The sequence below is a fragment of the Peromyscus maniculatus genome, chromosome 2, assembly GCF_049852395.1.
Source record: "Peromyscus maniculatus bairdii isolate BWxNUB_F1_BW_parent chromosome 2, HU_Pman_BW_mat_3.1, whole genome shotgun sequence".
Lineage (NCBI taxonomy): Eukaryota > Metazoa > Chordata > Mammalia > Rodentia > Cricetidae > Peromyscus > Peromyscus maniculatus.
This window is the reverse complement of record NC_134853.1, coordinates 60164228-60176475: the sequence shown is the minus strand read 5'-3', so window position 1 is coordinate 60176475 and position 12248 is coordinate 60164228. Positions and strand designations below refer to the sequence as shown.

General features: G+C 44.4%; 1 protein-coding gene across 1 annotated transcript in view; it reads left to right on the top strand.

Annotated features, from left to right (window-relative positions):
* Window positions 1-6251: 6251 nt before the first annotated feature.
* The window catches only part of Smim8 (small integral membrane protein 8), a 15579-nt gene continuing 9582 nt past the window's right edge, over window positions 6252-12248 (top strand). Inside the window, exon 1 of the mRNA XM_076564039.1 lies at window positions 6252-6518. The gene's annotated coding sequence lies outside the window, so the exon portion shown is untranslated. The remainder of the gene's footprint in view (window positions 6519-12248) is intronic.

Here is a 12248-nt window from a genome sequence, read left to right as displayed (position 1 = left end):
CACCACCGCCTGGTGCAATAATCTTGATATAACCATTAACACTTTAAAAACTTTTTTACGCCGGGCGGTGGTGGCGCACGCCTTTAATCCCAGCACTCGGGAGGCAGAGCCAGGCGGATCTCTGTGAGTTCGAAGCCAGCCTGGACTACCAAGTGAGTCCCAGGAAAGGCGCAAAGCTACACAGAGAAACCCTGTCTCGAAAAACCAAAAAAAAAAAAAACAAAAAACAAACAAACAAAAAAAAACTTTTTTACAAAAATCCAAAGCAATTTCTTAATAGAACTACACAAAACATAGGGTACATTAACACAAATTAACATCAGTCCACTCAAATAACAAGAAAAAAATTTTAATTAAATTAAATAGACTAAGGAATATTAATTCCTCCTTTTCTTTATAATTTTTTAACTTGCATCTTGAGCTTGAGAAAAAAAACCAAAATTCTCCATTTAAACAGTTCCATTTTAAACACAAAACAATTTGTGAATCACCACAATTAATAGAGTCTATATGTGTAGGTAAAGTCAAAACTGTCCCATTGAAATGGAATCACTTCTATCCATCTCATTTCTTAAGTCTGAAAAGTTCAAAAAATAAATTCTGGTACCAGTCTTCCAAATATGAAGAAACCCATAACCAAAAACTTTGTGCAGTTAACAATTCTAGTTCAAACAAGCATCTCTGAAACTTTCATTCTCAGCCACAGAGGCGCTTTCAGTTACAGCAGCATTTAATGGCAGTCTTTCCTAGGAACCTTGCCTCAGAGTGAAGTAACTGCCATAGTAACTGAGCTGCTATGAGGTCCTCAGAAAATCTCCCTGCACAGTGAGCAAACAGAAACTGAATGACTTTAGTTGTCAGCTCTGTTCCATTTCAGCTTTTACAATCCCAGTCCTGAGGCCCGAGCACTCTCAACTGCCTCTTGCCACATGGGCTCAAGATTTTTCCCATTACTACAAGCTGTAGCTTGCATACAGCAACCCTGGCTCCAGCAGGAAACCCAGTTGCAGCCAGTTATGGCCACTGCACCCCTGGCTCCATTACCTGCTCAGCTGGGAGTCCTCCTCCAAGAGCATTGTCTTGCTTGCATGGCTGAATGCTGCCCCCAGGGCAATTCCCTGGTTCCAACCACACCCTGCCACTGGGAGCTCTGGCTGTGTCAGTCTCAGCAATTATTGATGCCATTCCACACAGGGGCATGTCTTAGCTGCCCATCTGGCTGCTGCTTCCAAGGCATCTCTGCTGGGCTCCAGCCATCAGGCACTCTGACTCCGGGAGCTCCGACTGCTGGAGTCTGAAGTCTCTGCTTCACTCCAAGTCACTGTCTGTCATTTGCCTCTCTTTCTTGGTGTGTATTTCTGCTGCTCAGCTTGTCACGGTTGAGTGTAGCCTCAAGCTATGGCAGTCAGGCTTTCACAAGTACCCTGACTGACTGTGCTTTCTTCACTGCAGCTCCTCATGGCAGAAAGCACACAGAATGTCACTGCTCTCACAGGCTCTTGGGCACCTGCCACCTGCACTGCGCTGATGCCCCTCAGGTCTCAGCTGCTGATGTCTGGCTGCTGCTGCTTGTGCTGGCTCTGGCATCCACCATTGTTGGTGGCTTCTGAAGTTTCTGAAGTGGCTCAGACTGCCAAGTTCACAGCGACTACCAGGTCCTGAATGCTGCTCTCTGCATCCCAGGTCTAGCACTGGGGAAAATCTAAGCCTACTCTAAGTTCCTTCCTAGTAAGCCTACACAATATCTGTATACCTAAAGCCTATTCTATCCTAATACACCTAAGCCTACATTTCTATGGCTTATTTACACTACCATTTTAAAACCTAATTTAGTAGATATTGAGAGAGAAAGTGAAACTTAGACAGAGAGAGATACTTGTTACAGCCTAACTTTAACTACTTCCTTATTTAGCTTAACTTGAACTACTCTACTTTATATTTAAAATTTTACTCCTGAAGAATAGAATACCCCTACCTTCATTTTTACCACAAAACCGAACATGTCCAACTGCTTCCCATGGGGTTCTTTCCTACTCTCACTTAACTTCCTCTGCACCCAAGTCCCTAGTTCTGGTGCCAACTGTGGAGGACCAGCTCCTGCTGTGGATATTGCTCTATATAAATAAAACACTGATGGTCAGTGACCAGGCAGGAAGTAGGTTGCCAGGCAGGAAGTAGGTGGGACAAGGAGAGAGGAGAATTCTGGGAAACAGAAGGCTGAGGAGGGAGACACTGCAGCCACCGCCAGGACAAGCAGCATGTAAAGACTCTGGTAAGCCACCAGCCACGTGGCAAGGTATAGATTTATAAAAATGGGTTAATTTAAGATAAAAGAACAGTTAGCAAGAAGCCTGCCATGGCCATACAGTTTATAATAATATAAGTGTCTGAGTGATTATTTTATATGTGGATTGTGGGACTGCGGGGCTTGGGGAACCTGGAGAGAAGCCCTCCAGCAACAAGCTCCCACCTTTTACAGGGTTCCTATGAGGAGGAGAGTGGAATAAGGAATGATAGATAGAATGATAAGCCTAGATGAAAGAGGAAAAAAGAGAAACACAGGATAGCTCCGGGAAAACCTGGATCAATACCCAATGGCCCTGAAATTTATTCAAAAGGGCTTTTTATAACAATGCCCAAGGGAGGGGCAAAAGACCTCCCCTTTGCTAGATACAACCAAATGTAGACCCTTCCAAACACCTGGTAACCAGGCCCATGGTCCAATCATCCTCTTACGCAGTCCTTCTGGGTAAAGCAAGCTCGGATCTCACTAGGAAACCTCTGTGGGCTACCACAGAGTGGTAAAGATTTGTTGATCTAAAATAGAAACAGAGCGAGCCTCTTCTGAGGGCACTGTTTTCCTGTGAGACGTAACCTCTCTGGATTTTAATCTTTCCACTGTGAATTTTTAACAACTGCTGTTACTAACAAGAAAAGCACTTAGCTTATCACCAGCTTACCTAATTTAACTTGGCACATTCACAGCTTGGCTGTGAATAAAAACATTTATTCTATAAATAACCTTGACCATCTGTCTTATACCAACTTCCACGTTACTTAAAGAAAGTGCCCAAGTTTCCAAATGAAAGGCATAAGAAAGGAAAAGGCAGGGTGTGGGGTGCCCAACATCCAAGATGAAACAAGAAGGTCTTCATTATCTGTTTGAACTTGAGACCCTCCAGGTTTTTTTTGTGCCTGGTGTGGGGGGCTATTTCTTTTTTTGGAGGCATTATTGAATACTCTTTTAGGAATGCTGAATCACTTTATTAAGTGTTATGCATCTGAGTGGCTCAGTTACTTGTCTAATGTCCTAAAATGACAGGGTTTTGTAGTGGGTAGCTGTTGCAGCTTTGACCTGGAAGTACTACCCCCATTGAGACTTCGGTAACTTTCACGCCTACAAGGCAGGGCCAAGAAGGGAGCCCTTAAGACCTGAGATCCAGATATGCCGGCTCTCTTGGTTGCTGGATCCTGGATGCTGGAGGTAGATTGAGCAGAGTTCTCCAGAGAACACTGCTGGACTGCACTACACCTTTCCCAGACCCTGTAACCTATCCCTTTACTTGTAAGTTACCCCACAAAATAAACCTCCCTTTTAACTACATGGAGTTGCCTTAATACTACAACCAATAGGATTTAAAGTAAATGGATTTTCTAAACTTCCCAAAAGCCTCTGTACTTTTTGTGAGCCTTGGGAAGTACTCAGAACAAATGCCATTGTATTAAAACAAAACTGCCCTAATCAACTGTCTTTGCAGTGGTGTTAGAAATATGCTCAAGGTCTCAGAGAAAGAGATCACCACTGCAATTTTAGTGGCTGGACAAGGTAAACTTGACTGTTGATCAAGAGAGGAAAGGCATTTACTTTTTGTTATAATCCAGGTAGTCGCTATGTCTTTCCCTCATTGAAGGGGTTGGACCTTATAACTTTATTAGTTGGCTAGTCTGAGAAGAACTGGAACATAGGAAGTGAAAAAGTATTAAAATATTTACATAAAAGTCTTACAAGGTGACAGAGATAAAAGACTTTAAGTCTTTGTCCTAAACACAAGTTTTGTAGTATTTGATAGAAAAGACTCATATTTCATATTTCTTACAATGATCATAAACCATAAAGATTTATGATTAGACCTCTTGTATTTAATGGCAGCAATGCAGTTGCTTTATCTCCTTTGCTGGAAGCTTTATTAGGTCAAAAATTAGAATTCTCAGACTTTTTCTTATTGAAAGTAGATTCTTTTCTCATAAAAGAATATATAGTTTCTCTACTTCTACTCCTCCCAGCTCCTCCCCATCTCCCCTCCCCTCCGGATCTACTCCTTTTCTGTCTCTCATTAGAAATGAACAGGTTTCTAGGAGACAACAAGCAAACATGCAAAATAAAACACACTAAGATGAAGCAAAAACTTTCATATTGAAGTTGGACATGGCAACCCAACAGGAGGAAAAGAGTCCTAAAAGCAGGCACAGGAGTCAGAGACCCACTCGTTCTCATAGTCAGAAGTTCTATAAAAATATTAAGCTAATAGCCATAGTGTATATGCAAAAGACATGGAGTTCATATCAGCTTTGCTTAGTTGCTTCTGAGAGCCTTGTTCTGGTGTCTTCCACCCCCTCTGACATTTATGATCTTTCTGGCTCATCTGCAGGAATTTCTGAACTCTGAGGGAAGAATTTGATGGAGACCTCTAGTTTAGACTCTCTCCACATATCTTCGTGTGGGTCTCTGCATCTGTTCCCATCTTCTGCTTGAGAAAGTCTCTCAGATGATGAGTATAGCAGAATACCATTAGGAACCATATTATTGGGGTTTTGTTTGTTTGTTTTACTGGTAGTGTTTGGTTTTACCCTAGGTCTCTTGGCTATCTAGTCCTTGACAGTTTTCTTAGAATATCCATGGCCTCCAAGTAGAAACTATGTGATTTAAAGGTGTGGGATTCCCCTAGAAGCTTTACAGCAGGCAAGGAAAAATGATCAGAGTGAGGTAAGAATGAAACTTGACTCGGCCTGACTTTATTGTAACCAGCACTGGACCAGGACTTCTAGAGTCTGGCCTACATCAGTTTACTTGAACCATATTTAAGGTTTTCTGATAGCAATTACCTGAGCCCCAAGTGCACAACAATTTAAGCCTTGTTTGCACTGAGATTCTTTACAAAGTACACCTGGATTCTTTCACAAGAATGGGTATTGTTGGCTCAGAGATAGTGCCTAAGATTTAGGGTCTAGGGAGCTTTACTGAGGTCAACATACTGTCTGTGGTGTCAGCATTGGTCTGGCCCTAAGGTAACGTAGAAGTCACTTAGGCTGTTGCAAATCACAAGTGACATCACTCATTAGAATGGTTTTTATGGTGTAAAAGCAATGCTCAAGATTTAGGGGGGAAAGGTCTGGAATAGGTGAAAACATAACTTTTGGGAGATATGGGCAGAGTCTGTCTCGTCAGACAGCAAAGGATCACCAGGCTGTAAATCTACATCATTCCTAGCAGCTACACACCTCATTCCATTCAAGAGGTAAGCTGTGTGTCTAATCTTCCTGGCTTCTCCAGTGCTTATCTGTGTGCACAAGGCACTATGCCCTTTACATAAAGGCAACACTATCTGATTGTTCTGCTCTGTTTTGTTTTCTTGGTTTTGAGACCGGGTTTCATATAACCCTGGCTGGCCTGAACCTCACCATGACACCAAAATCACCTTGGATTCCTGATCCTCCTGCCTTGACCTCCTAAGTGCTGGGATTGCAGCATGCCTGACAACAACATCATTGATACATAGAAAAGAAACTTCCCTCTCATCTAAAGCAATGTTCTCCACGAGCAGTGCCAGTGTAAGAAACATTAAATATTTGTCTTTTCTGTAAAACTTCTGTTTATGACAAGGAAGTCAAATCTTTTTGTCTCCTCCACCTAGTTAAACGTTAAGCCAAATGTTTTAAACACCCCCCCAGTACCTGGTAAAACTTGTTTTTTCAAAGGCTCAACTGTAGGAACCAGGGACAAGGGAAAACACCCTGCTGCTGATTCAGCCCCAAGCCTGAGACCAGGGTAAAAGAAAACACCCTATCCCTGGCTTGACCAGGTGCATCTGAAGCTTGGAAATCCGCACCCCGTGACTCAGCAAGATCAGCTGAGAGACTGCCTGCCATGCCGTACTTTTCCACTAGCTCAATGCACATGCTTCAAGAACCCCATAAAAGCCCTCCCTTTACCTAGACCTCTGCTCTCTCTCTTCCTGTTCAGAGGCGTCCACCATTCTGTTATTCTCCCCAGTAAATCTCTTGTGAAGTTTGTTGTGTCATGTGACTTTGTATTTCTTGGCTCCTGACTGCCAAGATGCCCTTGCACCAGAAAACCCCTTCCATTGGTGCTGTGACATGGATAGGCTCTTCTAGTGTCGATGCTCCCCCTCCGTGCCTGGGCTGCACCGGGACCCTATCCCTCATGTCCAGTCTATCTGGAGCACACTCACCTTCTGAATCCCCAACTGCTCAGCATCTCATCCACCATCAAAAATTTGGTAAGTTTCCCTTTCTCTGAGTCCTAGGAAGTGACTGTTAAACATCAGGCACCACTCCGGTACTCTTGGAGGTGGAGAGGTACCCCCTGCCTTGGTCTTGAAGCCTACATCTGGCCCTCTTCACCAGCCCTATTCCCCATTACCCTCAGAGCTTCAATTCTGTAGCTCCCTTAGATATGATTAGGCTATTGCAACCCTTTCCTGCCCCCCTTTCTGCCTCTCCCTTGAAACTGCCTGTAACCACAGCTTCTCTATGTCCTTATAGCTTTTTTTATTTCCTCTTTAATGGAGTTTTTCATTTCCTCTTTAAGGAAAGTTTTTATTTCCTCTTTGAGGGAATGTTTTATTTCTTCTTTAAGGGCCTCTATCATCTTCTTAAAGTCGTTTTTAGGGTTGATTTCTTCTCTTTCTTCTGTCTTGGTATGTTCAGGTCTTGCAGGTGTAGAATCACTAAGTTCTGATGTTGCCATATAGGTCTTTATGTTGTTGCCTGTATTTTTGCACTGGCGTCTACTCATCTCTTCCTCTGTGCGGTGCAAGTGGTATCTGTGTCTGAGAGTGCCTCTCTTGTTCTAATTTTTAGTCTTGGTTTAGTAGGGGTTCTTGGTTAAATTGGTGCTGTTGGGTTATTTCTTCAGGGTCAGCTGATTTCAGTCGGTGAAGTATATACTTATGATTCTGGTGATCTGGTTTGGTGGCTGGGTAGCCAGCTCCTTCTTCTGTGTTCCCAGGTCACGTTTTGTTCATTTGTCAACTCCTCAGCTGATCTTGTTTATTCAGACTTCAAACTGTAGGCATCTGAATCCTCTCCCAGATGGGTTTCAGCTGAGCGGGGTAGGCTCACCAACACCTCCAAGTTGTTGGGTTTCACAGGATCAGCAGCTGGGCCCTGGGTTGTCCTCAGACGGAGTGTTCAGATTCGTTCTGGTTCCGTCCCACGGAGATAGCTTCTTCCCCAGGTGTTGGGGTTAGAGGCGTCCCTGTTCCAAGCTGCGTCTGCTTGTCTCCATTACCAGGCCTGTCTACCTCTGTGGTCCGCCGCTGGGCCTGTATGTCCCTATCAGCTGCCGCTGGGTCTGTCTGCCTCTGCGGGCCACTGCCAGGCCTGTATGTCTTTGCCAGCTGCCGCTGGGCCTGTATGTCTCTGCCGGCTGCCGCCGCATTCCTACCTACCTCTGCTTGTCACTGTTGCCGGGCCTGTCTACCTCTGCGGGCTGCCACCGGGCCTGTATGTCTCTGCTGGTTGCCACCGGGCCTGTATGTCCCTGTCAGCCGCCACCGCCGGGCCCATCTACCTCTGCGAGCCGACGCTGCAGACCTACCTGCATCTGCTTGTCTCCGCCGTGTGGCCTGTCTACTTCTGTGGGCCGCCACTGGGCCTGTATGTCTCTGCCAGTTGCCGCCGGGCCTGGATGTCCCTGTTGGCCGCCACCGCCGCCACAGGCCTACCTGCATCTGCTTGTCTCCACTGCTGGGCCCTTCTACCTCTGCGGGCCGCCGCTGGGCCTGTATGTCCCTGTCGGCCACCGCCACCGGGCCTGTCTACCTCTGCAGGCTGCCGCTGCGGACCTACCTGCGTCTGCTTGTCTCCGCCGCGTGGCCTGTCTACCTCTGTGGGCCACCGCTGGGCCTGTATGTCGTCCTTATAGCTTTTATGATAGTGTATGAACCGGTTCCCTCTCTCTTTCCCATGGATGAGACCTCATTCTTGAGCTCAGGTTTTCATGGCCTTCTGGCAAGCCTTCAGGCCTCATGGAAAACACTGGTACCAGGTATTGAGTTTTTTCAGGCTGTTATCCATGGCCCCCATTTCTCTTAACTTAGCTCCAAGTCCTATTTGTTTTTGTCTGGTCAACCCCCACTTACTGCGTGAACATTCTGCCATTTTAAGTTAAAATTGATGGATCTGTAAGTCTATTGCAGATGTGGGAGCCAGAAGTGTGTCAGAGCAGGTGAGGGAGAGAGAGAAGGAGTAGCATGTCTATCAAAAAAAAAAAAAATGTCCTATCTCTAAGCTGTCTTTATTCTCAGCTTATGGATTCTGTTTTTATAGGAATATTTTAGGAATGACTATTATTAAATTGTTTTATGCTGCTTCACTTTAATAAAAGCTGGCTCTGGAGTTGGGGTATGCCCTCAACCCAAGCATGCTTGTTTAAAGGTTTTCTTCAAAATCTCTGTCCCATGTCAGGCAGGTTACTTGACAATGGGACAGATAAAAGCAAAACAAGACAAAAGGATAAACTTATTCCCACTAGGAAGTATTGCTACTCATTGCATGCTCTTTTTGGTTTTGGTTTAACTCTCTAAAGCTTTTGCTAAGGTATGAATCTTACTTCAAGATTTGTAAGATTATTATGTGAACTTTCTTCACCAACCCCACATCTGACAGTGCTCTGATTTCCAAACCATATAAAGAACTCAAGAAACTAGACATCATCAAACCAAATACTCCAATGAAAAAATGAGGTTCAGATCTAAAAATAGAATTCTCAACAGAGAAATCTCAAATGGCTGAGAAACGGTTAAAGAAATGTTCAACATCCTTAGCCATCAGGGAAATGCAAATCAAAATGATTCTGATATTCCATCTTACACCTGTCAGAATGGCTAAGATCAAAAAACACAAGTGACAGCTCATGCTGGAGATAATGTGTAGCAAGGGGAACACTCTTCCATTTCTGGTGGGAGTGCAAACTTGTACAGCCACTTCAGAAATGGATGTGGAAGTTTCTCAGAAAATTGGGAATTGGCCTAAGCATAGGACTAACTCTTCAAAGCAATATTTGAAAGTGTAGTGTGGATTAACTTTTCAGGCCTTTTTTATTCAGAAAAAGTGTAAACTTGGGATTTTGTAATATAGGGATTTTTCAATCGAATTCTACAGAAGCAGATAGCAGATTAGAGTATTTGACAGATCATCTTGGCAGAATGTATCAAGGTTCCTTGACAGAACACCTTATCTTATCAGGCTAGAGTACATGTGAGTCAAGCCCCATTCCAAAAACAGAAATCTCAACATTCCTTGGCAGAACACCATCTTATCAGGGTAGAGTTTGTGTGTGTCAAACTTGAATTGTGTAGCAAATAAAATCAATTTATTCTGACCTTATAACAGAGTGGCTTTTTACCCTAAGATGGAAACAGGCTGGTCCATCAGTATATTCTTTATGTTTGGATGAAATGTTCTGTAGATATCTGTTAGCTCAGTTGGGTTTATAACATCTGTTAGTTCCAGCATTTCTCTGTTTAGTTTTTGTTTAGATGACCTAGCTGTTGGTGACTGTGGGGTAGTAAGTCTCCCACTATCAATGTGTGAGGGCCAATGTGTGATTTAAGCTTTAGTAGTGTTTCCTTTGCAAATATGGGTGCCTTTGCATTTGAGGCATAGATGCTAATAATTGAAACATTGTCTTTGTTATGGGGTAAAACAAATGAACAAAACAACAACAACAAAACCAGAGACCACTCAGCACAACCAAAGTCTGAATTGAGAGTCTGAAGTAAGCTATCAGCCAGAGACTGCCTGAAGAGAAATCCTTCTCACGGAGCAATACCCTATACTTCCCAGAATTTCCCACAACTATCTCTTGGTGAGGTGTATCAGGATCCCCAAGATGGCTTGTTTGTGGGAAGCAGACAGAGCTCTTTTACTTTTGTGGAGGTGGAATCCCAGGTGGTATCTGTCCTGGTGCAACACTTTGCCATTCTGACTGATATTCGGTATCTCATAGTTTGTAGAGTCTGCAATAGTCCTTCAGTGGCCTCTTGGAAGGAAGTTTCATCTTCACCCACTATCAGCAAGTCATCCACATACTACAGAGATGTGACCTTGGGAAATCTGAGATACTACTCACCAAGGTCTGCGTGGAAGGCCTCATTAAAGAAGGTTGGTGAGTTCTTAAATCCTCGTGGCAGCTGAATCTAGGTCAACTGGCCATGGGACCCAGTATCCAGGTTGGTCCATTTGAAGGCAAACAGGGGCTAGCTCTGCCTGGCCAAAGGGATGCTGAAAAAAAAAAGCATCCTTTAGGTCCAATACTGTATATAACTGCTTTGCTGGGGCTAATAGGCTAAGCAAAGTGTAAGGGTTCAGCACCATGGGGTGAATCTCTTCTACACATTTATTTACCTCCCTTGGGTCCTGGATGGGCCTGAAATCATTGGTTCTAGATTGGGGTGATCTAGGGAAATTGGTAGAGAGCCAGAATTCCCACCTCCCTAAGATGCTGCCCCTGGCTTTAGCTGCACTATGATAGGTGCTAAATGCTGTGCTAATCTGGATGGGCTACTGTCTGCCCGCACCAGTTGGAACTTTAATTGGAGCTTCTTTAATAGGGGTTATCTTGACATTCCAGGGCTCCCTCTTTTGGTGAATTAAGGAGGTATTCTCCCCCCAGGGGAAGAGTAACAAAGATTCCAGAGTTGGGACTCTCTTCTGAGGGAAGTCTGTGTTTATGGTATCATCTTTGAAGATAATCTGAGCTTTAAATTTGTGTTCAAGTCCCTTCCCAGGAGGGGATAAGGGTATTTTGGGATCACTATGAAGGAATGAGTCATCATGTCTTTCCCTAGATTGACATTTCTAGCAGTCATTCATGGGTAAGGCTTGGTAAGGTATGGTATGGTTGGATGGGACTCAGGAACTGTCTCCTTGTGGTTTTCCCCTTTAAAACTGACTGCTGCCCCCATGGCCTCAGGGATGCAGTCTGGATTTCAAGACCTGCTGCCAGGTTTCAATTTTTAAAAATAAATTTTGGTTCACTTGAACCCTGTCTTTGTGGTGGATTATTCTCAGATTCTCAGACCCTAGCATTTGGGGGCCTTTTCTGAGATCCAAGGGTATACCAGTTCGAGTCTCTGGCCTGGTTGTCTGCACCTGACCCCTGTAGCAATCTCCAGAGGTAAGTAAGCACTAAAGGTTTTTGGTCTGTGGTGGCTTCTGGTACCCAAGAGAGGAGAAACTGGATGCAGTATTGCTCTTGGGGTCAGAGGGAAATGAGAGATGTCTTGACCCCTCTTTGGGCCTCCAGGCTTCCACACCAGGAGTGTCTGAGGCATCTGATTTTTGGGGACTCAGCCAAAGAGGTGCCAACATCACTTAGCAGTCTTCCTGGCCTGCCTATCCTCCTGATCTTCCAATTATTATACACTCTGGTGACCTTCTCTACCAATATCAAGAGATTTTTTTTTCCCTTCAAATCTATCTACTCTATAATTTCTTTCTTATATCAGGAGCAGACTGGGTCACAAAGGCTATGTTAATGGCCCTCCTATTCTCTTCTGCTTCAGGATCTATGGGAGAGTAGGTGTGATGTGCTTCCCTCAGCCAGTCCGGGAAAGTGGTTGGGGACTCCTGAGGCTCCTGCGCTACCTGGCTGACGTTAGGAAAATTTGTAGGCACTTAACGGCAGGCCAGAGACTACCCAGCAAAGCCTAGTGACACACCTTCAGGTAGGGGGAAGGGAAAGCTGCTTCAGTGATGGTGGCCAGGGGGTGGGCCGCCATCATCTCTTGGTACCAGCTTTCTTGCCTCCTTCAAAATCTTTCTTTCCTTGTATGTGAAGAGAGTTAGCAACAGCTGTTGATAGTCATCCCAAGTAGGGAAATGAGTATGGAAAATAGTTTCCTAAAGAGATATCATACCCTGCGGTTTCTCAGAGAAAGGAGAGTCTGGCTTTTCTAGTTATATATATCACTGCTGGTGAAAGGGGTGTAAACCCAGTAAGG